This window comes from Monopterus albus, unplaced genomic scaffold (genome assembly GCF_001952655.1).
Source record: "Monopterus albus unplaced genomic scaffold, M_albus_1.0 scaffold277.1, whole genome shotgun sequence".
Lineage (NCBI taxonomy): Eukaryota > Metazoa > Chordata > Actinopteri > Synbranchiformes > Synbranchidae > Monopterus > Monopterus albus.
The window spans coordinates 664,826-670,170 of record NW_018128157.1 but is presented as its reverse complement, the minus strand read 5'-3'; the positions used below and the strand labels follow the sequence as shown (position 1 = coordinate 670,170).

The 5,345-nt window shown below is 47.0% G+C and overlaps 1 protein-coding gene across 2 annotated transcripts in view; it reads right to left on the bottom strand.

Annotated features, from left to right (window-relative positions):
* The window catches only part of tjap1 (tight junction associated protein 1 (peripheral)), a 49,166-nt gene extending 45,326 nt beyond the window's left edge, over positions 1 to 3,840 (bottom strand). For both annotated transcript variants that reach the window (XM_020622262.1, XM_020622263.1), the window contains exon 1: positions 3,506 to 3,840. The gene's annotated coding sequence lies outside the window, so the exon portion shown is untranslated. The remainder of the gene's footprint in view (positions 1 to 3,505) is intronic.
* Positions 3,841 to 5,345: the final 1,505 nt, after the last annotated feature.

Sequence of the window (5,345 nt, the reverse complement as noted above, 5' to 3'; positions counted from 1 at the left end):
CTTCCAACAAGACAATGACCCTAAGCACACAGCTAAAATAACGAAGGAGCGGCTTCACAATAACTCCGTGACTGTTCTTGAATGGTCCAGCCAGAGCCCTGACTTAAACCCAATTGAGCATCTCTGGAGAGACCTGAAAATGGCTGTCCACCAACGTTTACCATCCAACCTGACAGAACTGGAGAGGATCTGCAAGGAGGAATGGCAGAGGATCCCCAAATGCAGGTGTGAAAAACTTGTTGCATCATTCCCAAAAAGACTCATGACTGTATTAGCTCAAAAGGGTGCTTCTACTAAGCACTGAGCACAGGGTCTGAATACTTATGACCATGTGATATTTCAGTTTTTCTTTTTTAATAAATCTGCAATAATGCCAAAAATTCTGTGTTTTTCTGTCAATATGGGGTGCTGTGTGTACATTAATGAGGAAAAAAATGAACTTAAATGATTTTAGCATATGGCTGCAATATAACAAGGAGTGAAAAATTTAAGGGGGTCTGAATACTTTCCGTACCCACTGTAGGTGTAGTCGTCTCAAGAGAAATCTAAGTAATGAGGCTGCATGATACCCAGTCTTTGAAAAATCATAGTCTGACTCAAAACTCTGTGTAAAAACTAGGGCTGTCAAAGTTAATGCGACAAGTTAACACAAATTCCTTTTAACGCCACTAATTTTTTTGACGTGAGACTAACAGACATTCTGTGATTATGACCCTCGGCCCGCCCCATAGTTTGGGAAATCGGGAAGCGATGTAGCAGCAGAAACCGATAAAGAAAAGGGTGTTTTGAGCAGCAAGTTCAGCTTCAAAGCCCTGCCAGATGGTCTCTCGACAAGACCACAGTTATTTGCATTTACCGTCGATGTGAACTGAGTTACCATCGGAGTACGTCGATTCCCAAATACCACCTGCTGGCCAAGCACACAGCTGATGCAGAGAGCCATCCTCCACCTCGCCAAAGGCAGACCATGATGAACACTGTGGATGACGAGGATTAAAATAACTCATATCACATCCAAAGAGGGCGCGTATGAACTGCCTTCACGAGCCACCACTCTAACAAAGATACACAACGTGTATAAAAACGAAAAAGCTAAAGCAGAGGACGCGCTGGGACAGACAAAAGCAGTCGGCTCAGCGGAGACCACTGGACTTTCTCTGTAATCAATCAGTAAGTGCCTTAGATTTGTGATTTTACTGCCTATTTAGATTTATGTTATTGCTCATCTACTTTATATTTCATTTATATTATGTGGTATTCATGTGGACGGCAAAGTAAGAATTTCATTGTACGGGGAAACGTGTCCTTACTGTGCATATGACAAACACTTTCACCTTGACCTTTGACCTTTAATGACAGTTACCTCAGGGTCCCTTTGAGGTGCATTTATAACCAGTGGTGGAAGAAATACTCAGACCCTTTACTGAAGTAGCAATACAACAGTGCCAAGTTCCTGCATTAACATGCAGGCAGAACATCGTAGCACAACATCATATTATACTTACTAACTCATCACATTTAATGTTGCAGCTGGTAAAGGGGGAGATAGATTTAACTAGATTATATGCAGTTAACTTGAAGCCCTGCTGGGTAGCTCATGACTTTTCCACAACAGATCTGCTGGGGTACAGCAACCTCACACACAGAGCCGCAGTACGCCATTATACTAGAACCGGCAGTAAAAATAAGAGTATTTGTTAAACTATGACTACATGTGCTAATGACTAATTCAGAGAAAATATCCATGTGAATATGCTGAATTGAAACTATTATTCTCTTAATTGATGAACAGAAAATTAACTCATTTAATTGATAAGTCAATTCAATGTTTAAGTAACGTTTTAGCACAAAGAAACTCTTAAATTCTGGTGGAAAGTAACCAAGTACATTTACTCAAATTCTGTACTCGAGCAGTTTTGAGGTGCCTGTACTTTGCTGGAGTATGTGCATGTTCTGCTAATTCATACTTGAACTTCACTACAAGTCAAATACAATTCTTGTACTTTCTACTGCACCACATGAACTTTCAGTATCTCCCCTACCAGTCATCTGGCAGGCCGCCCCCTGCCCAAAAAGGCACAAAGCAGGTGCATCTTATAGCCATTTAGCCGTTTTCATATAGGACGCGGTGGGCGCCGTGCTCTGCTATCAACCCTATTTATTTCTGTGTGCAGCACAAGAACATATCAAAAAAGTTCACCTTGGCCACAGTGCTCTGTGACCACATCTTGACAACAACAAGAAAATAAAGGAGCTGATTTTGGCAGACCCACACCCTCTTCGTCTTTGCTGCAGCTCGTCTCCTCCTCATCATCATCAAAACAGCTAAAGCCAGAGCCTAAAGCTACAGGTCTCTAGTTTAAGTTCTCTGTTTTTATCCATATTTATCTCATTTCAATGAACATTCCTTTGTTGTCTCATTGTTTACCGCCTGTTTATACTGCTTTTTCTGCATTGTTTGCACTGTTTGTTGATGTTAATTCTGCTTATTTTTGTTATATTACACAGCCTTCTGCTGGTCTACCATTTGCACATTGAGAGCCAATGTACCCGAGTCAAATTCCTCATTAGTCCGTCACACCTGGCCAATAAAGCCGATTCTGATTCTAAAACTACTGAACACATCCAGGCTGCAGAAACGTTTCTACGGCAACACCACCACAGTGTTTGTTTCCTCTGAACACACCTGAGTGTGAAGCAGGTGTTTGTCCATTCACACGAAAAACTCAGACCATGAAGAATAATGTAATGTTTCAGATTTTGTTCAATTTATTTGTATAGTACCAAATCACAACAAGAACAGCTGCTTCAGGGCACTTTACATAATCAGGTCTAGATCTTACACTGTTATAAGTTTCCCTATGTAATAATATTGATAACAGTAAGGTCTAGACCTTACTTTGTAAAGTGCCCTGAGATGACTTTTGTTGTGATTTGGCGCTATACAAATAAAATTTGATTTGATTTGATTTGATTTATAAGCAAAACCCAACAAATCCCCCTTGAGCAAGCACTTGAGCCAGTGTGGGAGGAAACACTGTGTAGATGCAGGTGGAGTTTACAGATGAAGTTACCAGAAGTCGGTGAGCGCAACAGGCTTAAGGTCTGGGGCCTCTGGAAATTTGGTCACTTTGACCAGTAAGTAATCCAGCCTTGTGACCGGTATTTGATCTGCAGGTGTGTCGGGCCAGGTGCGTTTTGGCTTTAGGTGGATTCTGTGCCCACGTACGTAAGCTGCAGCCCTCAATTCTGTCTGACAGGCTGCAGGTGGGTGAGGGGGCAAACATGACAAACACAGCAGGTCTCTTTCCGCCTGACACCGGGGCCGAACCGTCCCTGAACAACGCTCCGAACCAGCACCACCCCCCCATTAGTCCTTTAAAACGGGATAAACCCGCTGAGACCTCCTCCAGCCTAAGTGTGGCCCAGTTCACCACACAAGCGTCCCCCGACACACACAGCGAATAAACGGATACGAGCACGGCTAATCCGGCTCTGAGTTTACCTGTCCGCAGGCAGCGCTGCTCCGCCCGGATTTCCTTCACAGACAAGTCCGGGAGAGCGGGGAGAAGAGGAAACTTTAGCTGGAGCTCCGGTCTGTTCTTCCGGCGGGGCGAGAAGAGATGAGGAAGGGAGTGGACTCCGAACCGATCCGAGGCCAGAGAGGAGAAGCGGTCCGAGTGAGGAGGAGAATCGGCAGCAGCAACGCGCGGCTGAAAGGCTCCGTCGAACGAATACAAATCCACTCAGAGCCGCTCGGATAAAGTTGATCTGCTACTCCGCTCTGCTGTCGCCATCTTTTGCCATGGGGCATGACGGGTAATCCTCAGGAATCCCGATGCCCCTGTTAAATCCCCCGTCACGTCCTGCGTGCTGACGTCACGCATCGTAATCTGTGGATAAAATGGATACACACAATTATAAAAGATGTTTTACACCCGAGGAAGTACTCAGACAGCCTACTGAAATAGCAATACCACAAAGTACCCAGTCACAAGTAAAGTTCCGCATGAAAATACTATTTAAGTATATAATATATTGTGACGACCACTGGCTCAATTGAGAGGAGCTGGCCTGACCCTGTCCTATACTTGACAGTTAACTAGCCAGCGGTGTGCCGGCACCTGGCTCAACAAGGAGGAGGACACCTGGTTTGTCTTTTGTGGTTTTATTGAACGCAGTATGGAGACAAATGAAAACGCTGTCCAAACTGGCACCATGTGCTCTCTAAAGAAAATAATGAAAGAATAAACAACACATCTCCCGAACTTCACCATCGCCCGCCAACAGAACCAAAAAAACACGCCCACCTGTCATCCCTCTTATACCCTCCCGCACCTGTTCCTCCCCCCATCCCACATTGGCCAGAACAGCGCGGCATTTCGCAGAAAACAGCGGTAACCAATACATGCACAGCTTTCACAACAGTGTCACACCCATTTGCACACAACAGAACACACGAACATCAGCGACCAGTCAGGGTCACCACATAGCCCCCACCCGAGAGGGTTAGTGCCCCCACAACCCTCATCAGTCCAACACAAAGTCACTCAAATGTGTGGGGGCCCGGCGATCCCATCCACGCCATCAGACCCTCCCCCTGTACCACCAGAGTCACTAACCTCGTCGGGAGCGGTGGGGCAGTCCTCCGGGTCCGGTTCTGTCTCTGGTTCGGGGGCCAGCGGGAGGTATGGTGCCAGTCTGTCATTATGCAACACTACCCATCGGCCCCTCCCTGGCATACAAACCCGGAAGACAACATCTGACAACTGGTCCAAAACTTCGCCGGGGCCCTGCCAGTGCTGGGCCAACTTGGGTGACTGTCCTCGCTTCCTCTGCGGGCAGTAAACCCACACTCGGTCCCCAGGCCTCAGCACAGGTCCATGTGTCCTCAAGTCGTAAGCTCGTTTCTGGCCGGCCCCAGTGTCCACAAGGGCCTCTCTGGCCAACTGGTGGACCGAGCCCAAGCGCTCCTTCAACCGCTTAAAATAGTCCAGCTCTGGCCCACCAGGAATCTTCGGCTCAGGAGGCGGCCCAAACATTAAATCCACCGGGGTACGGATCTCCTGACCAAACATTAAAGCCGCTGGCGTGCAGCGGCTGGATTCCTGCACAGCTGTCCTGTAAGCCCACAGGACCAACAGCAGGTGTTGATCCCAGTCTCGCTGATGCTGGCTGGTGAGGGTCGCGAGCTGAGTGGCCAGGGTGCGGTTAAAGCATTCAACCAGTCCGTCGCTCTGAGGGTGCAGTGGTGTAGTCCATGTCTTTTTCACTCCCAGCCGCTGACATACCTCGCTGAATAGATGGCTCTCAAAGTTCCGCCCCTGGTCACTGTGCAGCTCCTC